At 48.7% G+C, this 26,969-nt stretch overlaps 15 non-coding genes across 15 annotated transcripts; all 15 read left to right on the forward strand.

Moving 5' to 3' along the window:
• The first annotated feature begins 7,439 nt into the window (after positions 1-7,439).
• Positions 7,440-7,512, forward strand: TRNAV-CAC (transfer RNA valine (anticodon CAC)). The gene has a single exon. It is a non-coding gene; the product is annotated as a tRNA-Val (tRNA).
• An 82-nt stretch (positions 7,513-7,594) lies between these two features.
• Positions 7,595-7,667, forward strand: TRNAV-CAC (transfer RNA valine (anticodon CAC)). Its single transcript has one exon. It is a non-coding gene; the product is annotated as a tRNA-Val (tRNA).
• Positions 7,668-7,748: 81 nt separating this feature from the next.
• TRNAV-CAC (transfer RNA valine (anticodon CAC)) lies at positions 7,749-7,821 on the forward strand. The gene has a single exon. It is a non-coding gene; the product is annotated as a tRNA-Val (tRNA).
• Positions 7,822-7,903: 82 nt separating this feature from the next.
• TRNAV-CAC (transfer RNA valine (anticodon CAC)) lies at positions 7,904-7,976 on the forward strand. Its single transcript has one exon. It is a non-coding gene; the product is annotated as a tRNA-Val (tRNA).
• An 82-nt stretch (positions 7,977-8,058) lies between these two features.
• TRNAV-CAC (transfer RNA valine (anticodon CAC)) lies at positions 8,059-8,131 on the forward strand. The gene has a single exon. It is a non-coding gene; the product is annotated as a tRNA-Val (tRNA).
• A 79-nt stretch (positions 8,132-8,210) lies between these two features.
• On the forward strand, positions 8,211-8,283 carry TRNAV-CAC (transfer RNA valine (anticodon CAC)). The gene has a single exon. It is a non-coding gene; the product is annotated as a tRNA-Val (tRNA).
• Positions 8,284-8,365: 82 nt separating this feature from the next.
• On the forward strand, positions 8,366-8,438 carry TRNAV-CAC (transfer RNA valine (anticodon CAC)). Its single transcript has one exon. It is a non-coding gene; the product is annotated as a tRNA-Val (tRNA).
• Positions 8,439-8,518: 80 nt separating this feature from the next.
• Positions 8,519-8,591, forward strand: TRNAV-CAC (transfer RNA valine (anticodon CAC)). The gene has a single exon. It is a non-coding gene; the product is annotated as a tRNA-Val (tRNA).
• Positions 8,592-8,673: 82 nt separating this feature from the next.
• On the forward strand, positions 8,674-8,746 carry TRNAV-CAC (transfer RNA valine (anticodon CAC)). Its single transcript has one exon. It is a non-coding gene; the product is annotated as a tRNA-Val (tRNA).
• An 80-nt stretch (positions 8,747-8,826) lies between these two features.
• TRNAV-CAC (transfer RNA valine (anticodon CAC)) lies at positions 8,827-8,899 on the forward strand. Its single transcript has one exon. It is a non-coding gene; the product is annotated as a tRNA-Val (tRNA).
• Positions 8,900-14,028: 5,129 nt separating this feature from the next.
• On the forward strand, positions 14,029-14,101 carry TRNAV-CAC (transfer RNA valine (anticodon CAC)). The gene has a single exon. It is a non-coding gene; the product is annotated as a tRNA-Val (tRNA).
• An 82-nt stretch (positions 14,102-14,183) lies between these two features.
• Positions 14,184-14,256, forward strand: TRNAV-CAC (transfer RNA valine (anticodon CAC)). The gene has a single exon. It is a non-coding gene; the product is annotated as a tRNA-Val (tRNA).
• Positions 14,257-24,984: 10,728 nt separating this feature from the next.
• On the forward strand, positions 24,985-25,057 carry TRNAV-CAC (transfer RNA valine (anticodon CAC)). The gene has a single exon. It is a non-coding gene; the product is annotated as a tRNA-Val (tRNA).
• Positions 25,058-25,138: 81 nt separating this feature from the next.
• On the forward strand, positions 25,139-25,211 carry TRNAV-CAC (transfer RNA valine (anticodon CAC)). Its single transcript has one exon. It is a non-coding gene; the product is annotated as a tRNA-Val (tRNA).
• An 80-nt stretch (positions 25,212-25,291) lies between these two features.
• Positions 25,292-25,364, forward strand: TRNAV-CAC (transfer RNA valine (anticodon CAC)). Its single transcript has one exon. It is a non-coding gene; the product is annotated as a tRNA-Val (tRNA).
• Positions 25,365-26,969: the final 1,605 nt, after the last annotated feature.

A 26,969-nucleotide genomic window follows, 5' to 3' on the forward strand; every position in this document is an offset into this window, starting at 1 on the left:
ATTTCAGCCAGCGAATGTAGAGAGTTTCAAAGCCGATTTTCTTCAGCGGATGCCGAGGCTGGCAGATGACGCTAAAGAACGATTGGAAGGCAACATTACCGAGAACGAAGTTGAAAAGGCAATCGGCGATTTGAACTCGGGCAAGTCACCTGGGCCTGATGGACTCTGTGCGGCGCTATATAAGGCTTTCAAAAGAGAACTGGCCCCACTGTTAGCAGATGTGTTTAATGAAGCGTACGAGAAGAAATTATTGCCCCCATCGTTTGGAAAAGCGCACACTATACTAATCCCTAAGAGCGATCAAACAGACAAACTCAGATTCGTGGCATCCTATAGACCTATATCACTAACAAACATTGATTACAAGATCTTTATGAAGATTTTAGCTGCGAGACTTCAAGGCGTCATCAAGGAAATTGTCGGAGACCACCAAACTTGCGGCATCAAAGGGCGGTCCATTTTTTCTAACATCCATCAGATGCGGTGCGTGCTCGAATGCTGTGACGTCACCGATGGTGGCGTTGCAGTTCTTCAGCTCGATTTGGAGAAAGCATTCGATTGTGTCGCTCACGTTATTTTGTTTGCCATCTTGGATCATGTTAATGTCGGTTCCATCATCAGTGAGGGCGTGGCCTTGGCGTACCAGAATTGCACAACAAGACTAATTGTCAATAAGTCTCTGGGGGCCCCCATTAACATCATGCGTTCAGTACGCCAAGGCTGTCCCCTCAGTCCGCTTTTATTTGCACTCTATATAGAAGCAATGTGCGTAGTCATAAACGGAAATAACAAAATACGCGGTTTCAGATTAGCAGCGACAGAGGTGAAGTTGCTCGCATACGCAGATGACATTGCAGTGTGTTGCACAGACAAACCAAGTGTAACGGAAACAGTACCGGTAGTGAAACATTTCTGTGATGTCACGGGTAGTAGAATAAATTGGGGCAAATCCCTAGGCCTGTGGCACGGGAAATGGGTGTCTGCACCGGACAACTTCGCGAACCTCAAATGGGTCAAAACGCCAACGAGGTATCTGGGTGTTCCTCTCAATAGCTACAATAGTAGCGACGAATATTGGAGGAGCCAAGCCGATGAAATGAAAGAAAAGGCGGACAGATGGAAGGGTGCGAAGCTGTCTATTTTTGCAAGGGTGACAGTATGTAATATGTTTTTGTCACCAAGTTATATTATGTCATGCAAGCGTTGTATTGTTCGAGAGCAAATGTGCAAAGGCTGCACAGAGTGTTTGCTGTTTTCATCTGGGGGTCAACATGGGAAAGGTGCAGCCGAACAAACCTGTTTAGAAGAGTGAAGGACGGGGGTGTGGGTTTGGTTCACCTTTTTGTTAGACAACTTGTAAACCGATTCTTGTTTTTTCGCGATGTGCGCCAACCTTTTCTGCGCACCGTATGCCAGCTCAGGTTGAGCGGCGCTTTGCCGGCACATGTTGTTAGTACGGCAACCGTTACCGGATCACTTCGTGGCTACATTAAGGAAGTGGTCGACAGCGTAAAATTTCTTTCTGGTCGATTTTCAATGGATTACCTTTGCGAAGTGAAAAGGAAAAGATTGTATAAGGATGTGTGCGACATGGTTTTCCCTCTGCCATTATACAGAGCCTTTTACAGTGGAGGGCCAGGACTTGATGTACTTAAACGGGTAAAACGCATGGAGGTGCCACCAGGGGTAAAAACGTTTTTTTTTTTAAGCTTCACACCGGAACGCTCTCCATGAAGACTTTCATGGAAGAGCGAGGATGTATCGTACCATGGGGAACCCATTGCTTGATCTGCAAAAAGCAGGAAACCATAGATCACGTTTTCTTGGAATGTTGGGAGGGCTTTTTTTTCTGGGACGTCTTAAAGCGAACCCTGAAAAAAGGAGTTACCGGTGGACCCCCAAGGGATAAGGTATCTGGCAATTAAGGATGATGACGGGGTTCCATATGATTTTATTATGTTAAACGCTCTCCACTGTATATGGCGGGCTCGTATGGCAGGGTACTATTGTGATCCTGACGCTAGGCCCGCTCGCGTTTATTTCAGAGAATGTATGTCACGATTTATAGAAATACAGAAAATGCAACAATGTGTTCCTGAATGGCTGTGGAGGCTAGAACCTCTGACAGCCATGAAGGAATTTTAAGTTGACAACGCCTGTCCAATAGGGACAGACGGCTTTTGTTGTACGGTGTGACCCTTTTCTTTCCTTTTTGTTTGTATTGCAATTGTAATACTGTAATGTGTTGAAACTGCACGTTCTGCGAAAAACCGGTAATAATAAAAAAAGAAAAAAAAGAAAAAAAAAGAAAAAAAAGCGGTTATCACGTGCGCCTCACACGCGCAAGGCCCCCGGTTCGATCCCGGGCGGGAACAATGTACTTCCTTTTTTTTCTATTGCAATCGCATACATGCAGAAAAAAAACGGGGAGGAAAATAGCCTGAGGCGTGCTCGGTTCCCGTGGTGGTATTCCACTTCCGGCCACCGCAGTGAACGGTCGCGGAATGTTTTGCTCCGAAGGGGCGGTTACAGGGGCCCAGCAGGGCCGCGGTCTCAGGTTGAACGACACACCGAAGGATGACTACCAGGTTATTTTGCCGCAACTACCTACAGGATCGACAGTTACAACGACTGTTTTTTTGCACGGAGACGTGAAGGCGAGGCCCTACCGAGTCGAGCATTTCCGTGAGGTACTTGACTATCTGCAGCTGATGCCCGAAGTGGAGGCCCTCGGCGCCTATCAGATGAACCATGTTTGGGCCATCACTTTCAAGGACGAAAAGGGCAAACGAAAGATTTTGTCTGCTGCAACCTTCAGCGTAAAGGACCACCGATGCATGGTAATAGACCCTCGAAATCAAGACGTAAGGATGAAGCTGTATTGGCTTCTACATACGACTCCGGACGACGAAGTCAGAGGTGCCCTGGCGCCTTTTGGCAAGGTCAGCGAAATTTCGAGGGAAAAGTGGCGCGTTGCAGGCTGCAACGACAAAGGCTCCCACACGCGTCTGGTGTCCCTACGGCTGAAGGTAGGCGTTACCGTGGAGGACCTGCCTCATCAACTCCGCGTCGGGGAAGACTATGCACTCGTGCACGTCCCAGGCAGACCCCCGCTCTGCCTCCGGTGCCATGGCACCGGTCACATACGGCGCGAGTGCCGAGTCCCGCGTTGCAAGCTCTGTCGTCGCTATGGCCACGACGAGAGTCAATGCGCGCGTAGCTACGCCAGTGTGACCGGAACTGGGCGAAGCGACACCGTCGATGAGCACCTCATGGACCAAGTCGACGCAGAGGAGACCGTCAGTGGAGGCGAAAAGCCGACAACGTCGGGTGCCACGCCTTCTGTCCCATCCGAAAACAAGGGACCTATGAAATCTGCGTCTGGCGTAAATGGAAAGAACAACGAACCACAAAATACGCCAGAGGCTGAGAAAACCCCTAGCAACTGTGCTGCCGTTAGCGAAACAGTCGAGACGGAAGAGAGCGGAACCGCAATGGAGGGCATCAACTCGGAAGAAGCAAAAACCAACCCTGGCGTCGCCGTCTCAAAGAGACCACGGGAAATCACCATAGAAGACGACAACCGCGAGAAGGTCAACGCCGGTGAACCGCCCCCAAAGGCAGGGCCCCATCGTAGGGCTCCCCTGAAGGTGAAGCCCAACGTGCCTCCAGACAGGAGGACTACACCGACAGGGCCTCGGCGTTAGCGGAGGGCTGCTGTCCGAGAGACGACTTTACCGCTAGACTGGAGCGGGACGCGCAGCACGAAACGTCGCCATGCCTACCGACAAGGAAAACGCCCCGGCTTCGCCATGCTTGACGAAGCACTCAGAATTAGAGCAATATAACTGTGTAAGTGTGCATCCTGTCAATTCAGCACAATCACCCAGCGGTCCGCTTGCCCTTTCGCTTTCTATGAACTCAACGTCCTTATCGGCATTAAGAATAGGCACGCTGAATGTGCGCGGTCTCACGGCAAGAAAGCGGCAAGTGCAGTTAAGACGTCTGCTAAAAGAAAATACCATCGATATTCTAGCCTTACAGGAATCGAAAATAGACAGCGAGGAGCAAGCGGACCACATGGTCCAAACTTACGCATTAGATTTCAACGTTTGTGTTTGCCATGCCGTTGGAAAGTCTGGCGGTTGTGCTATCTTTCTGAAACGAGGTATCGGAATCGTTGAAGAGGGTGTTATCACCTCTGATGGCGGACGGTTAGCATTGTGCGACTTTTATTTAAACCAAGTACAATGGCGAATTATGTGTGTACGCGCCGAACCAAATTTCAGAAAGAAAAGTTTTTTTTGATTGTGTCGCTGGCTTTCTAAAGTGTGACAGGCAACTCATTTTGCTTGGCGATTTTAATTGTATTTGCATGCCCGAAGACTCAGTTAAGAATGAACCTGTACGAGACAAAAGTGCCCTACAGCTTAAGGCGTTGGTGGATGAATGTGGCCTTGTTGATGTAGGGGATATATTCCGTGGAAATCAAGTGCAATTTACCCACTTTCAGGGCCAAAGCCATGCACGATTAGATCGCGTTTATATCTCTTCGGATGTTATGTCTATGTGCTGTAACTATGCCGTGAAACATGTTAGTTTTAGTGATCATAGCTTCGTAATGTTTGAAATAGGCAGAAAGCGCAAAGTCTCTGCATTCAACTGGGAACTGTGGAAATTAAATGAACAGCTCTTAACCGACGACACATTTGTCCAAATAGTACGCGAGAAATTGGAATTAGTGTCCACGAGTCACACAAATTTCATCGAAGCTTGGGAACAATTCAAGTGCGAAGTTAAACTAAGTGAAATAGACAGATCATGCATACTACGACATAAAGAAAAACAAAAGGAAAAGGAACTACAGTGCACACTTGATTTCCTTTTGAATGCAGAGACTACAATACCGGGTTTGTTTAAAAGTGAAGTCGAAGTTGTTAAAAGACAGATGGAACAGATGGAAGAAGAAAAATATAAAGGCGCTGTTATTAGAGCGCGTTCAGAGAGGCTTTGGTTAGGCGAAAGACCAACTAAGAGGGCGATTGGTGAAGAAAAAAGATATGCAACAAAAAACGAAATAAATGAAATTCGCTACCATAACGAAGTGTCGACAGATAAGAGCGTCATTGAAACAGCATTTGTAGAGCGATACCGTAGTTTGCTCGGCACAGAAGTGCAAGTAAATGACATATTTATAAACAACTATGTTAAGCAAATGCCAAGGCTTGACGAGGATATTAAACTAGAGCTTGAAAGACAAATTACTAGAGATGAAATCAAACAAGCAATTGAAGATTTGAGCAAAGGAAAGACGCCTGGGCCAGACGGCCTCGGATCAGCGTTCTATAAAGTTTTTAAGAATGAAGTAGCAGAAATACTATACCATGTTATAGCAGAAGCCTACGATAGTAAACAAATGCCTCCATCGTTCAAACGAAGTCACGTAGTTCTAATTCCTAAAACCGATGAACCTTCCAAATTGCAGTCGGTAGAATCTTATCGGCCCATAAGTTTGACAAATGTAGATTATAAGATCTTTATGAAAGTAGTAGCAAGAAGACTCCAGTCAGTAATTACAGCTATAGTTGGCCCACATCAAACATGCGGGATTAAAGGACGAAGCATATTCACAAACATACATACCACCAGAAGCATACTAGAAGGTTGTGACGCTTTTTCCGGAAAGATAGCAATGCTTCAACTAGATCTAGAGAAAGCTTTCGACAAAGTCGCACATAGCATACTGTTCGCAGTGCTAGAACAAGTTAACGTAGGCAGCATAATAAGTGAAGGCGTGAAAATGGCATATAAAAACTGTACTACTAAGCTTATCATTAACAAAAAGCTTAGCGAAGGAATACCAGTAAGGTCTAGTGTGCGCCAAGGATGCCCAGCCTCAAGCCTGCTATTCGCCATATATCTTGAACCGTTCTGTTTAAAGATTCTGAACAACAAAACGATATGCGGCTATCGCTTCTTAACGCACGAAATTAAAATCCTCTCATACGCAGACGACATCGCAATCTTTTGCCGAACTCAAAAAAGCATCGAAAGTGCCATTAAGGAAGCAAAAACATTTTGCAGCCTAACTGGAAGCGCCATTAGTTGGCAAAAGTGCCTAGGATTCTGGCACGGCGAATGGGACGATAGGCCGATACAATTAGAAGGTATAAGATTTACTGATACGCCGGGCAAATACCTTGGCATTCCATTGAAACACTATCGCGGAAACAAAGACCAATGGGCGGGTGAAATTGACCGGGTTAAATCCCAAACAACAAAATGGGGCGGACGCGATTTCTCAATCTTTACACGTGCAACTGTGTGTAATATGTTCATGGTAACAAAAGTTTTCTATATGATGCAAGTGCTTTGCATGTCAAGGATGTCTGTGCAAAAGTTACACAGACTGTTTGCTGTTTTTATTTGGGGGTCGAACTGGGAGCGTACTAGTCGTCTGAACTTGTTTCAGTTGGTTAAAAACGGAGGGCTAGGCTTATCGCATTTATTTCTTAAACAAGTTGTTACACGGTTCTTTTTCTTGAGGCAACAGAACGATGCTTTCCTACAGAGTATTTGTCAAGTGTTTTTGAGCCAGGCATTACCCGAATACATAGTGTCATCGTATTCTACTAATCATGTTCCATTGAAAGGGTTTTTGAAAGAAGTCATTGATGCTTTCCGTTTTTTGAAAAGCCACTTTTCGATTGAATATCTCTCGGATGTAACAAAGAAAAAATTGTACAGAGACTTGCTTGATGTGATGTGTCCTGTGCCGATCTATCGTTCCTTATATGTACTAGGACGAGAACGTAATGTTTTGAGTCGCGTTAAAAAGATGCCTGTTAGAGCGTCGACCAAGACGTTTTTCTTCTTTCTTCACACCGGCACGCTCCCTGTAAAACCCTGGCTTAAAGAAAAAGGTATTTTCGTCCCTTGGAGTACTAACTGTACAATATGCAATGAGCCCGAAACCATCGAGCACGTATTTTTAGACTGTTCAGACTCGGTTTTTCTGTGGGACATTTTACAACGGACCCTCAAAAAGCAACTTCCACTTACACCTCACGGGATTCGATTTCTGCCGTTTGATCAGACAGGAGACGTGCCGTGTGATCTCCTGATGTTGTTGACAATGCACAGTGTATGGAAGACACGAATGGATATAAGACACGAGAATGTTAAATCACAACCGTCAAAAGTGTACTTCAGAGAGGCTGTCATGTACGTCCGCGACGTCTACAGGACACTTTCCGATCCTCCAGAATGGCTACCTGTGTTTGACCAGTTGCTAACACAAGAGCCCTACTAACCTAACAACACGAGGCAAAGTACGAGTCTCGTTTTTAATGCAACCTTTGTGTATGTATGTGGAATTCCAGCAAGAATTCCTGTCCATTGTACGAGGAGAAATCCGGCAATAAAGAAAAAAAAAATCGGTTCCCGTGGTGTAGCGGTTATCACGTGCGCCTCACACGCGCAAGGCCCCCGGTTCGATCCCGGGCGGGAACAATGTACTTCTTTCTTTTTTTCTATTGCAATCGCATACATGCAGAAAAAAAAACGGGAAGGAAAATAGCCTGAGGCGTGCTCGGTTCCCGTGGTGTAGCGGTTATCACGTGCGCCTCACACGCGCAAGGTCCCCGGTTCGATCCCGGGCGGGAACAATGTACTTCTTTCTTTTTTTCTATTGCAATCGCATACATGCAGAAAAAAAACGGGAAGGAAAATAGCCTGAGGCGTGCTCGGTTCCCGTGGTGTAGCGGTTATCACGTGCGCCTCACACGCGCAAGGCCCCCGGTTCGATCCCGGGCGGGAACAATGTACTTCTTTCTTTTTTTCTATTGCAATCGCATACATGCAGAAAAAAAAACGGGAAGGAAAATAGCCTGAGGCGTGCTCGGTTCCCGTGGTGTAGCGGTTATCACGTGCGCCTCACACGCGCAAGGCCCCCGGTTCGATCCCGGGCGGGAACAATGTACTTCTTTCTTTTTTTCTATTGCAATCGCATACATGCAGAAAAAAAAACGGGAAGGAAAATAGCCTGAGGCGTGCTCGGTTCCCGTGGTGTAGCGGTTATCACGTGCGCCTCACACGCGCAAGGTCCCCGGTTCGATCCCGGGCGGGAACAATGTACTTCCTTTTTTTTTCTATTGCAATCGCATACATGCAGAAAAAAACGGGAAGGAAAATAGCCTGAGGCGTGCTCGGTTCCCGTGGTGTAGCGGTTATCACGTGCGCCTCACACGCGCAAGGTCCCCGGTTCGATCCCGGGCGGGAACAATGTGCTTCTTTCTTTTTTTCTATTGCAATCGCATACATGCAGAAAAAAAAACGGGAAGGAAAATAGCCTGAGGCGTGCTCGGTTCCCGTGGTGTAGCGGTTATCACGTGCGCCTCACACGCGCAAGGTCCCCGGTTCGATCCCGGGCGGGAACAATGTACTTCCTTTTTTTTTCTATTGCAATCGCATACATGCAGAAAAAAAACGGGAAGGAAAATAGCCTGAGGCGTGCTCGGTTCCCGTGGTGTAGCGGTTATCACGTGCGCCTCACACGCGCAAGGCCCCCGGTTCGATCCCGGGCGGGAACAATGTACTTCTTTCTTTTTTTCTATTGCAATCGCATACATGCAGAAAAAAAAACGGGAAGGAAAATAGCCTGAGGCGTGCTCGGTTCCCGTGGTGTAGCGGTTATCACGTGCGCCTCACACGCGCAAGGTCCCCGGTTCGATCCCGGGCGGGAACAATGTACTTCCTTTTTTTTTCTATTGCAATCGCATACATGCAGAAAAAAAACGGGAAGGAAAATAGCCTGAGGCGTGCTCGGTTCCCGTGGTGTAGCGGTTATCACGTGCGCCTCACACGCGCAAGGTCCCCGGTTCGATCCCGGGCGGGAACAATGTACTTCTTTCTTTTTTTCTATTGCAATCGCATACATGCAGAAAAAAAAAACGGGAAGGAAAATAGCCTGAGGCGTGCTCGGTTCCCGTGGTGTAGCGGTTATCACGTGTGCCTCACACCCATTCTGCTTCCGGCAGCCGAGCTGAGCGGTCAGCAGAATCATGGGCTCCAGTGGAGCAGCGACAGCGGCCACTTTTGGCCGCGGAAACAGGCTCGCCGATGATAAGGATTATTCGTTTATTTTGCCGCAACTGCCTAAAGGACAACTGGTGATTAACACCGTGTTTTTGCACGGTGATGTACGTGCGAGACCGTACAAGGTGGAAGATTTCAGGGACGCCCTTCTTCCGACGGGACTGCTTCCGGACGTGGTATGCATAGGGGCGTACCAAATCAACCACGTCTGGGCAGTGACCCTCTGCGATGCGACTGCAACGAAAAGGCTGCTTGCCCTCAAGGAACTGCAAGTAAAGGGACGACGGTGCCTCATCGTTGACCCGCAGGACCAGCAGGTGAAGATTAGACTTCACTGGTTGCTGTACGGCGTTGCCGACGAGGACGTCCGGACGGCGTTCGCGGCTTTCGGCAAGGTGGAGGAGGTGAGCCGTGAGCGGTGGCGCGTGGAAGGCATGGGGAGCAAGACCTCAACGACCAGGACCGTCCTTCTCAAACTGAAGGGCAACGTGAAGGTTGAGGACATTCCTCATCAGATCCGCGTCGGCGGTGAGTTGGCCTTGGTCGTCGTTCCTGGTCGACCGATGCAGTGCCTTCGCTGTCACGGCACGGGACACGTCCGCCGAGAGTGCAGAGTCCCCCGCTGTTCCCGGTGCAGACGTTTCGGCCACGTCGACGCTGACTGCGTCAAGTCTTATGCCGCTGTGACAGGCCCTCCAGCTATTAACGTGGCGGCAGAGCACGTGATGGACGTGGCCGAGGCGGAGGACGCGGCTAAAGGAACCGGTGACATGGTGTCGACAGCCACAACTAGTGGGACGACGACTCTGGAGGTAGACGAAAAGGCGGCTGAGGCTACCCAGAAACCGAGTAGGGCTGAGCAGGTCACCACGACTGAGGGGCAAGCGACGGGAAGCGTCAGTGAAGACGCACCTGACGACGCGACTGCAATGCAGCAGGACGAGGGCGTCACCGACGACGACCGTACTGGTGCTCTTGCTGCCTCCGTCAAGCGCACCCACGACCAGACTAAGGACCGTGAGGATCGGGCAACCAGCACCAGTGAGGGACCGCCGACGAAGACGCCTCATGGGAGGCGGTTGGGATTCAAGCCAAAGCCCAACATACCGCCTGAAAAGAAGCCTGTCGACAAAGCGCCCACGCCTAAGGACACCAACAAGCCGGGAGGTCCCGGAGGCGGCTAGCCGATGGCTAGTCGTGAGCGGTAAGCACCATGCTCCGGGCCTGCTTTTCTTTTAGATCAAGATGGCTCAAATACCGTCCCTTAGGATTGCCACATTAAACGTGAGAGGGCTGGCGGCTAGTCGTAGGCAAAGTCAGGTCCTACGGTTGGTCACTGACCACGACAAAGACGTACTAGGCGTCCAGGAAACTAAGGTTGAAGAAGAAGAGCAGACCGGGAGCATGGTGCGACGTTTCACGCCTAGGTATTTTGTGGTGGTTAGCCATGCCGTAGGCACGGCTGGAGGGTGCGTTCTTCTTGTGAAAAAGCTGCCTGGACTGCAGATTCAAAGTATTTTTTCGTGTCAGTCAGGAAGGATTGTTCTCTGTGATATTGTTATGTGTGATGCTGAGCTCGGCGTCATATGCGTATATGCGCCGAATTCAGTAGATGAGCGTGTCCGTTTTTTCTCGAACCTTACACAATATGTATGTTGTAATATGCGCGTGTTCCTGTTAGGTGACTTTAATTGTGTGTTGAGTGCTGGAGACAGAGTCAATAATGCAGGTGTGCGTGACCGAAGCAGTGAAGTGTTATCAAATTTAATTAATGAAAATGAACTCGATGATGTTTATGAATGTCTGGAAGGGGGGCGTCAAGTTACTTTTACACGTTTTCAGGGCAGCAGCCATGCGCGTTTAGGCCGAATGTACATTTCATTGGATACAATCCCAAGATGCCATGGTTACTGTGTAGTACCAGTGTCGTTTTCAGATCACTGCCTGGTGAAATGTAACGTAGGTATAATGAAAAGGAGACATGTATTTAACTGGGATATGTGGAAAATGAATGCCTTGTTACTAAATGACCAGCCCTTTTTACAGGTAGTACGGGATGCAATTAATGAAGTTCAATGTGATGCTGCGGGAACAATCGTCGAGAAGTGGGAATGTTTTAAGCAAAAGATTAAAATGAAAGCGATAGAAAGATCCAGTTGTATAAAATTCGAGAAGGAAATGAAAGAAAAGGGTTTAAGAACACTGCTCGGGCAGCTGCTAACGCTTGAGTGCAAAGAGCCTGGTGCGTACAAAGACGATGTGCGAAACGTCAAAGAAAAACTGGAACTATTTGACAAGGAACGCTATCAAGGAGCCATCGTGCGGGCACGAGCAGATGCACTAGCGGCAGGGGAGACGCCCACGAAAAGGGCGCTCGGTTTAGAGAAGGCGTATGGACGACGAAACCATGTCGACCAGATTTTAGTGAATGGGAATGTCGTTGAAGACAGTGATAGCATTCAGCGCGCCTTCTTTGAGTACTATCAGTCGCTCTTCGCATTTCAGGAAGCGAATGTTGAGGGGTTTAAAGCAGGTTTTCTGCATCGCATGCCACGTTTGAGCGATGACGTAAAAAAGCGATTAGAGGAAGAAATAATGGAGAGAGAAGTTGAAAAAGCAATAGACGATTTGAACTTGGGTAAATCGCCGGGACCTGATGGACTCAGCGCGGGTCTATACAAAGCTTTTAAAAGAGAGCTGGCGCCTTTGCTTGCGCATGTATTTAATGACGCATACGAAAAGAAATCATTACCACCTTCCTTTGGAAAAACGCACACCATTTTAATCCCGAAGAGCGACCAAATAGACAAACTTAGATTCGTGTCATCCTACAGACCGATTTCACTAACAAACATCCATTATAAAATATTTATGAAGGTTTTAGCTTGCAGGCTTCAAGGCGTCATCAAGGAAATAGTCGCAGACCATCAAACTTGTGGCATCAAAGGGCGATCTATTTTTTCAAACATCCATAAGATGCGATGTGTGCTCGAGTGCTGTGACGTCACGGGCGGCGGTGTTGCAGTACTTCAGCTCGACCTAGAGAAAGCGTTCGATTGTGTCGCTCACGTTATTTTGTTTGCCATCTTAGATCATGTTAATGTCGGTTCCATCATCACTGAGGGCGTGGCCTTGGCGTACCAGAACTGCACAACAAGATTAATTGTTAACAAGTCTCTGGGGGCCCCCATTAACATCATGCGTTCAGTGCGCCAAGGCTGCCCCCTCAGCCCGCTGTTATTTGCTATCTATGTAGAAGCAATGTGTGTAGCAATTAATGAAAATGACGGAATACGGGGTTTCAGATTGTCAGCGACCGAAGTGAAGTTGCTCGCATATGCGGATGACATTGCAGTGTGTTGCACTGACAAACCGAGTGTAACGGAAACAATATCTGTAGTAAAGCATTTCTGTGCCGTAACGGGTAGCAGAGTAAACTGGGGCAAATCGCTAGGGCTGTGGCACGGGGACTGGTTTGCTGCACCCGACTGTTTCGCGAACGTGAACTGGGTGAAAACTCCGACCAGGTATCTGGGTGTTCCCCTCGACAGGTATAATAGCAGCGACGAATACTGGAGGAATCAAACGAAGGAAATGAAAGAAAAAGTAGACAAATGGAAAGGTACTAACCTGTCCATTTTTGCTAGAGCGACAGTTTGTAACGTGTTTTTTATTACTAAGTTATATTACGTCTTGCAAACACTGTATTGTTCTAGAGTAAATGTGCAAAGGCTGCACAGAGTGTTCGCAGTTTTCATCTGGGGATCAACATGGGAAAGGTGCAGCCGAACAAATCTGTTCAGAAGAGTGAAGGATGGGGGTGTGGGCCTAGCGCATCTTTTTGTTCGTCAAGTTGTAAACCGATTTTTGTTTTTTCGCGATGTTCGCGATCCTTTTCTGCGCGCCGTATGTCAGCTAAGGTTGAGTAACGCTTTGCCGGCACATGTTGTCAGCACGGCAAATTTGCCTGGAACGCTGCGTGGTTATTTCAAGGAAGTGGTTGACAGTGTACGCTTCCTTTCTGTTCGTTTTACAAATGATTACCTTTGTGAAGTGAAAAGGAAAACATTGTATAGAGATGTATGCGACATTGTATTCCCAGTGCCCTTATACAGAGCCATATACAGTGGAGGGCCAGGACAGGATGTACTTAAAAGAGTAAAACACATGCAGGTGCCACCAGGGGTAAAGACCTTCTTCTTTAAGCTACACACAGGAACGCTCTCCGTGAAGACGTTTCTGGAGGAACGGGGTTGTCTCGTACCTTGGGGGTCGCACTGCTTGATATGCAAAAAGCCCGAAAATATAGATCACGTTTTCCTACATTGCTGGGGGGCAGTTTTCTTCTGGGACGTCTTAAAGCGAACCCTGAAGAAAGAGCTACCGGTGGACCCCCAAGGTATCAGGTATCTGGCCATCAAAGATGACGACGGGGTTCCCTATGACTTTGTTATGTTGAATGCTCTACACTGTATATGGCGGGCTCGTATGGCAGGGTATCATTGCGATCCTGACGCTAGGCCAGCTCGTGCTTACTTCAAAGATTGTATGTCGCGATTTATTGAAATGAATAAAACAGAAGAATGTGTACCGGATTGGCTGTCGAGGCTAGAACCCCTGACAGCCATGAAGGAATTTTAGTTTGACAAAGCCAGTCCAATATGGACAGACGGCTCTATTGTGCGGTCTCTTTCCTTACACACCTTCCTTTTTTTTCTAATGGTTGCAATTTGTGATACATTGTGTGCTAACTGTATCGTCTGAGCAATGTCGATGACCGGCAATAAATAAATAAAAAAAAAAACGTGTGCCTCACACGCGCAAGGTCCCCGGTTCGATCCCGGGCGGGAACAATGTACTTCCTTTTTTTTCTATTGCAATCGCATACATGCAGAAAAAAAACGGGAAGGAAAATAGCCTGAGGCGTGCTCGGTTCCCGTGGTGTAGCGGTTATCACGTGCGCCTCACACGCGCAAGGTCCCCGGTTCGATCCCGGGCGGGAACAATGTGCTTCTTTCTTTTTTTCTATTGCAATCGCATACATGCAGAAAAAAAAACGGGAAGGAAAATAGCCTGAGGCGTGCTCGGTTCCCGTGGTGTAGCGGTTATCACGTGCGCCTCACACGCGCAAGGTCCCCGGTTCGATCCCGGGCGGGAACAATGTACTTCCTTTTTTTTTCTATTGCAATCGCATACATGCAGAAAAAAAACGGGAAGGAAAATAGCCTGAGGCGTGCTCGGTTCCCGTGGTGTAGCGGTTATCACGTGCGCATTCTGCTTCCGGCAGCCGAGCTGAGCGGTCAGCAGAATCATGGGCTCCAGTGGAGCAGCGACAGCGGCCACTTTTGGCCGCGGAAACAGGCTCGCCGATGATAAGGATTATGCGTTTATTTTGCCGCAACTGCCTAAAGGACAAGTGGTGATTAACACCGTGTTTTTGCACGGTGATGTACGTGCGAGACCGTACAAGGTGGAAGATTTCAGGGACGCCCTTCTTCCGACGGGACTGCTTCCGGACGTGGTATGCATAGGGGCGTACCAAATCAACCACGTCTGGGCAGTGACCCTCTGCGATGCGACTGCAACGAAAAGGCTGCTTGCCCTCAAGGAACTGCAAGTAAAGGGACGACGATGCCTCATCGTTGACCCGCAGGACCAGCAGGTGAAGATTAGACTTCACTGGTTGCTGTACGGCGTTGCCGACGAGGACGTCCGGATGGCGTTCGCGGCTTTCGGCAAGGTGGAGGAGGTGAGCCGTGAGCGGTGGCGCGTGGAAGGCATGGGGAGCAAGACCTCAACGACCAGGACCGTCCTTCTCAAACTGAAGGGCAACGTGAAGATTGAGGACCTTCCTCATCAGATCCGCGTCGACGGTGAGTTGGCTTTGGTCGTCGTTCCTGGTCGACCGATGCAGTGCCTTCGCTGTCACGGCACGGGACACGTCCGCCGAGAGTGCAGAGTCCCCCGCTGTTCCCGGTGCAGAGGTTTCGGCCACGTCGACGCTGACTGCGTCAAGTCTTATGCCGCTGTGACAGGCCCACCAGCTATTGACGTGGCGGCAGAGCACGTGATGGACGTGGCCGAGGCGGAGGACGCGGCTAAAGGAACCGGTGACATGGTGTCGACAGCCACAACTAGTGGGACGACGACTCTGGAGGTAGACGAAAAGGCGGCTGAGGCTACCCAGAAACCGAGTAGGGCTGAGCAGGTCGCCACGACGGAGGGGCAAGCGACGGGAAGCGTCAGTGAAGACGCACCTGACGACGCGACCGCAATGCAGCAGGACGAGGGCGTCACCGACGACGACCGTACTGGTGCTCTTGCTGCCTCCGTCAAGCGCACCCACGACCAGACGAAGGACCGTGAGGATCGGGCAACCAGCACCAGTGAGGGACCGCCGACGAAGACACCTCATGGGAGGCGGATGGGATTCAAGCCAAAGCCCAACATACCGCCTGAAAAGAAGCCTGGCGACAAAGCGCCCACGCCTAAGGACACCAACAAGCCGGGAGGTCCCGGAGGCGGCTAGCCGATGGCTAGTCGTGAGCGGTAAGCACCATGCTCCGGGCCTACTTTTCTTTTAGATCAAGATGGCTCAAATACCGTCCCTTAGGATTGCCACATTAAACGTGAGAGGGCTGGCGGCTAGTCGTAGGCATAGTCAGGTCCTACGGTTGGTCACTGACCACGACATAGACGTACTAGCCGTCCAGGAAACTAAGGTTGAAGGAGAAGAGCAGACCGGGAGCATGGTGCGACGTTTCACGTCTAGGTATTTTGTGGTGGTTAGCCATGCCGTAGGCACGGCTGGAGGGTGCGTTCTTCTTGTGAAAAAGCTGCCTGGACTGCAGATTCAAAGTATTTTTTTTGTGTCAGTCAGGAAGGATTGTTCTCTGTGATATTGTTATGTGTGATGCTGAGCTCCGCGTCATATGCGTATATGCGCCGAATTCAGTAGATGAGCGTGTCCGTTTTTTCTCGAACCTTACACAATATGTATGTTGTAATATGCGCGTGTTCCTGTTAGGTGACTTTAATTGTGTGTTGAGTGCTGGAGACAGAGTCAATAATGCAGGTGTGCGTGACCGAAGCAGTGAAGTGTTATCAAATTTAATTAATGAAAATGAACTCGATGATGTTTATGAATGTCTGGAAGGGGGGCGTCAAGTTACTTTTACACGTTTTCAGGGCAGCAGCCATGCGCGTTTGGACCGAATGTACATTTCATTGGATACAATCCCAAGATGCCATGGTTACTGTGTAGTACCAGTGTCGTTTTCAGATCACTGCCTGGTGAAATGTAACGTAGGTATAATGAAAAGGAGACATGTATTTAACTGGGATATGTGGAAAAAAAATGCCTTGTTACTAAATGACCAGCCCTTTTTACAGGTAGTACGGGATGCGGTTAATGAAGTTCAATGTGATGCTGCGGGAACAATCGTCGAGAAGTGGGAATGTTTTAAGCAAAAGATTAAAATGAAAGCGATAGAAAGATCCAGTTGTATAAAATTCGAGAAGGAAATGAAAGAAAAGGGTTTAAGAACACTGCTTGGGCAGCTGCTAACGCTTGAGTGCAAAGAGCCTGGTGCGTACAAAGACGATGTGCGAAACGTCAAAGAAAAACTTGAACTATTTGACAAGGAACGCTATCAAGGAGCCATCGTGCGGGCACGAGCAGATGCACTAGCGTCAGGGGAGACGCCCACGAAAAAGGCGCTCGGTTTAGAGAAGGCGTATGGGCGACGAAACCATGTCGACCAGATTTTAGTGAATGGGAATGTCGTTGAAGACAGTGATAGCATTCAGCGCGCCTTCTTTGAGTACTATCAGTCGCTCTTCGCATTTCAGGAAGCGAATGTTGCGGGTTTTAAAGCAGGTTTTCTGCATCGCATGCCACGTTTGAGCGATGACGTAAAAAAAGCGATTAGAGGAAGAAATAATGGAGAGAGAAGTTGAAAAAGCAATAGACGATTTGAACTTGGGTAAATCGCCGGGACCTGATGGACTCAGCGCGGGTCTATACAAAGCTTTTAAAAGAGAGCTGGCGCCTTTGCTTGCGCATGTTTTTAATGACGCATACGAAAAGAAATCATTACCACCTTCCTTTGGAAAAACGCACACCATTTTAATCCCGAAGAGCGACCAAATAGACAAACTCAGATTCGTGTCATCCTACAGACCGATTTCACTAACAAACATCGATTATAAAATATTTATGAAGGTTTTAGCTAGCAGGCTTCAAGGCGTCATCAAGGAAATAGTCGCAGACCATCAAACTTGTGGCATCAAAGGGCGATCTATTTTTTCAAACATCCATAAGATGCGATGTGTGCTCGAGTGCTGTGACGTCACGGGCGGCGGTGTTGCAGTACTTCAGCTCGACCTAGAGAAAGCGTTCGATTGTGTCGCTCACGTTATTTTGTTTGCCATCTTAGATCATGTTAATGTCGGTTCCATCATCACTGAGGGCGTGGCCTTGGCGTACCAGAACTGCACAACAAGATTAATTGTTTAGAAGTCTCTGGGGGCCCCCATTAACATCATGCGTTCAGTGCGCCAAGGCTGCCCCCTCAGCCCGCTGTTATTTGCTATCTATGTAGAAGCAATGTGTGTAGCAATTAATGAAAATGACGGAATACGGGGTTTCAGATTGGCAGCGACCGAAGTGAAGTTGCTCGCATATGCGGATGACATTGCAGTGTGTTGCTCTGACAAACCGAGTGTAACGGAAACAATATCTGTAGTAAAGCATTTCTGTGCCGTAACGGGTAGCAGAGTAAACTGGGGCAAATCGCTAGGGCTGTGGCACGGGGACTGGTTTTCTGCACCCGACTATTTCGCGAACGTGAACTGGGTGAAAACTCAGACCAGGTATCTGGGTGTTCCCCTCGACAGGTATAATAGCAGCGACGAATACTGGAGGAATCAAACGAAAGAAATGAAAGAAAAAGTAGACAAATGGAAAGGTACTAACCTGTCCATTTTTGCTAGAGCGACAGTTTGTAATGTGTTTTTTTATTACTAAGTTATATTACGTCTTGCAAACACTGTATTGTTCTAGAGTAAATGTGCAAAGGCTGCACAGAGTGTTCGCAGTTTTCATCTGGGGATCAACATGGGAAAGGTGCAGCCGAACAAATTTGTTCAGCAGAGTGAAGGATGGGGGTGTGGGCCTGGCGCACCTTTTTGTTCGTCAAGTTGTTAACCGATTTTTGTTTTTTCGCGATTTGCGCGATCCATTTCTGCGCACCGTATGCCAGCTAAGGTTGAGTAACGCTTTGCCGGCACATGTTGTTAGCACGGCAAGCATGACGGGAACGATGCGTGGATATTTCAAGGAAGTGGTCGACAGTGTACGCTTCCTTTCTGTTCGTTTTACAAATGATTACCTTTGTGAAGTGAAAAGAAAAGCATTGTATAAAGATGTATGCGACATTGTGTTCCCAGTGCCCTTATACAAAGCCATATACAGTGGAGGGCCAGGACAAGACGTACTTAAACGAGTAAAACGCATGCAGGTGCCACCAGGTGTAAAGACCTTCTTCTTTAAGCTACACACAGGAACGCTCTCCGTGAAGACGTTTCTGGAGGAAAGGGGTTGTCTCGTACCTTGGGGGTCGCACTGCTTGATATGCAAGAAGCCCGAAAATATAGATCACGTTTTCCTACATTGCTGGGCGGCAGTTTTCTTCTGGGACGTCTTAAAGCGTACCCTGAAGAAAGAGCTACCGGTGGACCCCCAAGGCATTAGGTATCTGGCCATTAATGATGATGACGGGGTTCCCCATGACTTTGTTATGTTGAATGCTCTGCACTGTATATGGCGGGCTCGTATGGCAGGGTACTATTGCGATCCTGACGCTAGGCCAGCTCGTGTTTACTTCAAAGAATCTATGTCGCGATTTATTGAAATGCAGAAAATGGAAGAATGTGTACCGGATTGGCTGTCGAGGCTAGAACACCTGACAGCCATGAAGGAATTTTAGTTTGACAAAGCCAGTCCAATATGGACAGACGGCTCTATTGTGCGGTTTCTTTCCTTACGCACCTTCCCTTGTTGTTTTCCTTTCCTTCAATGTTTGGAATTTGTGATATATAAGTGTGTGCTAACTGTACCGTCTGAGTAATGTCGAAGACCGGCAATAAATAAAAAAAAAACGTGCGCCTCACACGCGCAAGGCCCCTGGTTCGATCCCGGGCGGGAACAATGTACTGCCTTTTTTTTCTATTGCAATCGCATACATGCAGAAAAAAAACGGGGAGGAAAATCGCCTGAGGCGTGCTCGGTTCCGGTTATCACGTGCGCCTCACACGCGCAAGGCCCCCGGTTCGATCCCGGGCGGGAACAATGTACTGCCTTTTTTTTTCTATTGCAATCGCATACATGCAGAAAAAAAACGGGGAGGAAAATCGCCTGAGGCGTGCTCGGTTCCGGTTATCACGTGCGCCTCACACGCGCAAGGCCCCCGGTTCGATCCCGGGCGGGAACAATGTACTGCCTTTTTTTTTCTATTGCAATCGCATACATGCAGAAAAAAAAACGGGGAGCAAAATAGCCTGAGGCGTGCTCGGTTCCGGTTATCACGTACGCCTCACACGCGCAAGGCCCCCGGTTCGATCCCGGGCGGGAACAATGTACTGCCTTTTTTTTTCTATTGCAATCGCATACATGCAGAAAAAAAACGGGGAGCAAAATAGCCTGAGGCGTGCTCGGTTCCGGTTATCACGTGCGCCTCACACGCGCAAGGCCCCCGGTTCGATCCCGGGCGGGAACAATGTACTGCCTTTTTTTTTCTATTGCAATCGCATACATGCAGAAAAAAAACGGGGAGCAAAATAGCTTGAGGCGTGCTCGGTTCCCGTGGTGTAGCGGTTATCACGTGCGCATTCTGCTTCCGGCAGCCGAGCTGTTCGGATCGTAGGGTCATGGCCTCTTCCGGGGCAGCGACAGCGGCCGCTCATGGTCGCGGAAACAGGATCACCGACGACGATAAGGATTATCCGTTTATTTTGCCTCAGCTGCCGAAAGGACGAGTTGCATTTAACACCGTGTTTTTACATGGTGATGTACGCGCCAGACCTTACAAGGTAGAAGATTTTAGAGACGCCCTACAGCCGACGGGACTGCTGCCGGACGTGGTATGCATAGGGGCGTACCAGATAAACCACGTCTGGGCGGTGACCCTGTCTGACGCCACTGCGACGAAGCGCCTCATGGCCCTTAAAGAACTGCAAGTGAAGGGAAGACGGTGTGTCATCGTGGACCCGCAAGACCAGCAGGTGAAGCTTAGGCTTCACTGGCTGCTCTATGGCGTTGCAGACGAGGACATACGGACGGCATTCATGGCTTTCGGCAAGGTGGAGGAGGTAAGCCGGGAAAGGTGGCGCGTCCATGGCCTGGGTGACAAGACGTCGACAACCAGGACTGTGCTTCTAAAGCTGAAAAGCGGCGTGAAAATGGAAGACATTCCTCATCAGGTCCGCGTCGGCGGAGAGCTGGCCCTGGTGGTCGTGCCTGGTCGACCCATGCAGTGTCTGCGCTGCCAAGGTACGGGGCACGTCCGCCGAGAGTGTAAAGTTCCGCGCTGTTCTCGCTGCAGACGGTTCGGTCATGTTGACGCCGACTGGGTCAAATCCTACGCCGCCGTGACAGGCCTAGCAGTGAACGACGTGGCCGCAGAGCACGTCATGGACGTGGTCGAGACGGAGGATGCCGCTACAGGCATCGGAGACCTGGTACCGACAGCGGCAGTCAGCGAGACGTCGACCATCGGCGCAGAAGGCACGGTTGCTCAAGGTACTGAGAAGCGGAGTGGGAATGCGCAGGGCACGACTGCTGTGGGCCCCGCGACGGGAGCCATTAGTGAAGAGCCGCCCGACAATGGCATGACGACAATGCAGCAGGACGAGGCCGTGAAAGACCGCGACCGGACTGAGACTCGTGGCGGCCCGGTCAAACGCCCCCACGACCAGACCAAGGACCAGGGCGAGGGTGCTACCAGCACCACCGAGGGACCACCGACAAAGACGCCCCAGGGGAGGCGGATGGGCTTCAAACCAAAGCCGAATGTGCCACCGGAAAGAAAGCCTGTGCTCAAAGTGTCGACGACAAACAACGCCGGGAAGCCGGATGGCCCCGGAGGCGGCTAGCCAAGGGCTGGTCGTGAAGGGTAAGCACCATGCTCCGGGCCTACTTTTCTCGCTAGATGAAGATGGCTGAAATACCGTCTCTTAGTATTGCCACACTAAATGTGCGAGGGTTGGCGGCTAGTCGTAGGCAATGTCAGGTCCTACGGTTGGTAACGGACCATGACATAGACGTACTAGCCGTCCAGGAAACCAAGGTTGACGGAGAGGAGGAGACCGGGAGCATGGTGCGACGATTCACGACTAGGTATTTTGTGGTGGTCAGTCATGCGGTAGGCACCTCCGGGGGGTGCATTCTATTGGTGAAGAAGCTGCCGGGTTTACATATTCAAAGTGTGTGGTCCTGCCTGGCTGGAAGGATTGTTTTATGTGACTTTACGATCTCTGACTTTGATTTTCACGTCATATGCGTTTATGCGCCGAATGCTGTAGACGAGCGTGTCCTCTTTTTTTCGAACCTTTCACAATATGTTTGCTGTAATAAGCGCGTTGTGTTATTAGGGGACTTCAATTGTGTGTTGAGTGCTAGAGACCGAGTCAACAATGCCGGTGTGCGTGATAGAAGTAGTGACGTTTTGTCAAAATTAGTTGATGAAAATGAACTTGATGATGTTTTTCAATGTCTGGAAGGGGGGCGTCAAGTGACATTTACGCGTTTTCAAGGCAGTAGTCATGCGCGACTGGATCGCATGTACATTTCGTTGGACATGATTCCAAGATGCCATGGTTATTGCGTTGTACCTGTGTCATTTTCGGATCACTGCCTGGTAAAATGTAACATAGGTATAAGGAAAAGGGAACATGCTTTTAATTGGTATCTATGGAAACTCAATGACTTGTTATTAAATGATGCATCTTTTGTAAAGGCAGTACGGGATGCGGTTAATGAAATACGCGAAGATGCGGCTGATACAATAGCAGAAAAGTGGGAATGTCTTAAACAAAAAGTTAAAATGAAAGCCTTAGAAAGGTCAAGCTGCCTCAAATTTGAGAGGGAATCTAAAGAAAAGGGTTTGCGAACACTACTTCAGCAGCTGATAACGCTTGAGTGCAAAGAGCCTGGTCTGTACAAAGACGATGTACGGAGCGTCAAGGAAAAGCTTGAACTGTTTGACAAGGAACGCTATCAAGGTGCCATAGTGCGAGCACGAGCAGATGCACTAGCGGCAGGGGAGACGCCCACTAAAAGGGCGCTTGGTTTAGAGAAGGCACACGGACGACGAAACCATGTCGATCACCTTTTAATGAATGGAGCTGTTGTTGACGACAACGAGAGCATAGCACACGCCTTCTTCCAGTACTATCAGTCGCTCTTTGCATTTCAGGAAACGAATTTAGAGGGTTTCAAAGCAGACTTTCTGCACCGCATGCCGCGTTTGAGTGATGAAGCTATCGATTAGAAGGGAAAATAACGGAGAGGGAAGTCGAAAAGGCAATCGACGATTTAAACTTGGGCAAGTCACCGGGACCAGATGGACTCAGCGCCGCCCTATACAAGACATTGAAAAGAGAACTGGCTCCTTTATTAGTAGAAGTATTTAATGAAGCGTACGAGCAGAAATCATTGCCACCTTCTTTTGGGAAAGCGCACACTATTCTAATTCCGAAGAACGATAAATTAGATAAACTGAGATTCGCATCATCCTATAGGCCCATATCACTAACAAATGTGGATTACAAGATATTTATGAAGATTTTAGCGACCAGACTTCAAAGCGTCATACAGGAAATCGTTGCAGACCATCAGACGTGTGGAATCAAAGGGCGAACAATTTTTTCTAACATCCATAAGATGCGGTGTGTGCTCGAGTGCTGTGACGTCACCGGTGGCGGCGTTGCAGTTCTTCAGCTTGATCTTGAGAAAGCGTTCGATTGCGTCGCTCATGTTATTTCGTTCTCCATATTGGATCATGTTAACGTAGGTACCATCATCACTGAGGGTGTGGCCTTGGCGTACCAGAAGTGCACTACAAGGTTAATTGTTAATAAGTCTCTGGGGGCCCCCATTAAAATCATGCGGTCAGTGCGCCAAGGCTGTCCCCTCAGTCCTCTGTTATTTGCTATATACATAGAAGCAATGTGTGTGGCCATTACCGCAAATAACAACATACGTGGTTTTAGAGTAGCAGAATCCGAAGTGAAGCTGCTAGCGTACGCTGATGACGTTGCAGTGTGTTGCACAGAGGAACCAAGTGTGACTGAAACAATTGCTGTAGTTAAACATTTCTGTGACGTCACGGGCAGCAAAGTCAATTGGGGCAAATCCCTCGGGCTGTGGCACGGGGAGTGGTTTTCGGCACCGGAATACTTCGCCAATGTCAACTGGGTGAAAACTCCGACGAAGTATCTGGGTGTTCCCCTCGACAGGTACAAAAGCAGCGATGAGTACTGGAGGAACCGAACTAATGAAACGAAAGAAAAAGCGGACAGATGGACAAGCACTAACCAGTCTATTTTTTCAAGGGCAACAATTTGTAATATGTTTTTTGCAGCGAAGTTATATTATGTTATGCAAGTGTTGCATTGTTCCAGGGCAAATGTGCAAAGGCTGCACAGAGTTTTTGCGGTCTGCATCTGGGGATCAGCATGGGAGAGGGCTAGCCGAACCAATTTGTTTAGAAGAGTGAAGGACGGGGGTGTTGGCCTGGCACATCTTTTTGTTCGTCAACTTGTCAATCGCTTTCTGTTTTTTCGAGATGTGCGCGATCCTTTTCTGCGCACCGTATGTCAACTCAGGTTGAGCGACGCGTTGCCGGCGTATGATGTTAGTACGGCAAGCATGACCGGAAAACTTCGAGGTTATCTTAAGGAAGTGGTCGACAGCGTGCGTTTCCTGTCAGTTCGTTTTTCAAATGATTTTCTGTTTGAAGTGAAAAGGAAAAAACGGTATAATGATGTGTGCGACATTGTGTTCCCAGTGCCCTTATACAGAGCCATATACAGTGGAGGGCCAGGACAAGACGTCCTTAAACGGGTGAAACGCATGCAGGTGCCACCAGGGGTTAAAACCTTCTTTTTTAAGCTCCACATTGGAACACTTTCCGTGAAGACATTTATGGAAGAGCGAGGCTGTCTTGTGCCGTGGGGATCACACTGCTTGATCTGCAAGAAGCCCGAAACCATCGATCACGTGTTCTTACACTGCTGGGCGGCTGTGTTCTTCTGGGACGTCCTGAAGCGAACACTGAAGAAAGAATTACCTGTAGACCCCCAAGGTATACGGTATCTGCCAATTAAGGACGAAGAGGGAGTTCCATACGACTTTATTATGTTGAATGCACTCCACTGTATATGGCGGGCTCGAATGGCTGGGTACCATTGCGATGCCGACGCCCACCCGGTTCACATATATTTTAGAGAATGTATGTCGCGGTACGTTGATATACAGAAATTGCAAGAATGTCCACCGGATTGGCTGTCGAGGCTTGAAGCTCTCACAGCCATGAAGGAATTTTAATTCGACAACGGCGGTCCCATACGGACAGTCGGCATTATCGCTAATTTTTTTCTCTTTTTTTCTTCCCCGCAAGCTTGTATTACTGACATGTGTGTAGTATTTGTATGTTGAGTATTGTGTCGAAAACCGGCATTAAATAAAAAAAAAATCACGTGCGCCTCACACGCGCAAGGCCCCCGGTTCGATCCCGGGCGGGAACAATGTACTGCCTTTTTTTTTCTATTGCAATCGCATACATGCAGAAAAAAAAACGGGGAGGAAAATAGCCTGAGGGGTGCTCGGTTCCCGTGGTGTAGCGGTTATCACGTGCGCCTCACACGCGCAAGGCCCCCGGTTCGATCCCGGGCGGGAACAATGTACTTCCTTTTTTTTTTCTATTGCAATCGCATACATGCAGAAAAAAAACGGGGAGGAAAATAGCCTGAGGCGTGCTCGGTTCCCGTGGTGTAGCGGTTATCACGTGCGCCTCACACGCGCAAGGCCCCCGGTTCGATCCCGGGCGGGAACAATGTACTTCCTTATTTTTTCTATTGCAATCGCATACATGCAGAAAAAAAACGGGGAGGAAAATAGCCTGAGGCGTGCTCGGTTCCCGTGGTGTAGCGGTTATCACGTGCGCCTCACACGCGCAAGGCCCCCGGTTCGATCCCGGGCGGGAACAATGTACTTCCTTATTTTTTCTATTGCAATCGCATACATGCAGAAAAAAAAAACGGGGAGGAAAATAGCCTGAGGCGTGCTCGGTTCCCGTGGTGTTCTAATTCGTTCTAATTCCCAAGACTGATGATCCGGAAGAACGACTGTTGGTGGGGTCATATCGACCGATTAGTCTCACCAACGTCGACTACAAAGTATTTATGAAGGTTCTAGCAAAAAGACTGCAGTCTGTGATCACGAAATTGGTAGGGTCTCACCGGACGTGTGGAATTAAAGGCCGTAGCATCGCTACAAATATACATGTCGCACGCAACGTATTAGAGTGTGTCGATGCAGTTGGCGGTCAGATAGCAATGATGCAGCTCGATTTGGCGAAAGCCTTTGACCGCGTCTCCCATGAAATCCTTTTTTCCATCCTGGAACACTCCAAACTAGGGGACATTATAGTAGAGGGCGTAAAAATGGCCTACAAGAACTGTACGACCCGCATTATAGTTAATGGCGATCTCACTGACAAACTTGCTGTACGTTCTTCAGTAAGACAGGGATGCCCGCTTTCGCCCTTGCTTTTCGCAGTGTATTTAGAGCCACTATGCCTGGCAATTATCAACTCTGACCGAATTTCAGGTTACAGACTGCAGTCATCACACATGAAAGTACTCGCGTATGCTGACGATATAGCGGTGTTTTGCGCTGATAGAGCATCTGTGAAGCGACAATTGTGATTGAAAAATTCTGCGCTCAGACTGGAAGTCAGATCAATTGGGGAAAAAGCTCCGGTTTTTGGCATGGCGAATGGGACGTAACACCGGGTTGTTTTTCTCGGCTTCGATGGTCCACCTTGCCAACGCGGTATCTAGGAGTACCTCTGGATTGTTATCGGGATCCCAGCTCGTACTGGAAAGAAGAAACTTCGAGAATAAAAGAGAAAGCGGTCGCGTGGCAAGGAAGACAGCTATCAATGTTTTCCCGTGCCTCTATCTGTAATGTCTTTTTAATTTCGAAGCTCTGGTATGTCATGAATGTGCTGTGTGCGACCCGAACAGCTGTTCAAAAAATGCATCGTGTTTTTGCTGTTTTTATTTGGGCGTCTAACTGGGAAAGAACCAGCCGAACTAACCTGTTCGTTTCCGTTAAAAGCGGAGGCCTTGGCCTGGCGCATCTTTTTTTGCGTCAAGTGGTCTCGCGATTTATGTTTTTGCGTGATCAAAGTGATCCCTTTCTAAGATCTGTTATGCAAGTGCGCCTACAGAGACTTCTCCCTGGAAGGATAGTCTCCTGTGATAACATGTGTGGTGCTGTGACAGGATACTTGCGCGAGGTTGTACTTTCGTGCAAGATGTTGGAAGTACGTTTCAGCCCTGAATACCTATGTAATGTCAATAAGAAAAAGCTGTACAAAGCGTTGGTTGACGTGATGTTGCCGGTACCCATTTATCGGACACCTTACTTTGGAGGCCCAGGGCAAGATATTTTAAAAAGAGTTAAGAACATGCCCGTTAGACCTGTGGTCAAAACCTTTTTTTTTAAACTGCATTCCGGTACGCTGCCTGTTAAAACCTGGCTGCATGATAAGGGTCTTTTCGTGCCATGGACAACAAACTGCTTG

The sequence above is a fragment of the Dermacentor albipictus genome, unplaced genomic scaffold (genome assembly GCF_038994185.2).
Source record: "Dermacentor albipictus isolate Rhodes 1998 colony unplaced genomic scaffold, USDA_Dalb.pri_finalv2 scaffold_11, whole genome shotgun sequence".
NCBI classification, from domain to species: Eukaryota; Metazoa; Arthropoda; class Arachnida; order Ixodida; family Ixodidae; genus Dermacentor; species Dermacentor albipictus.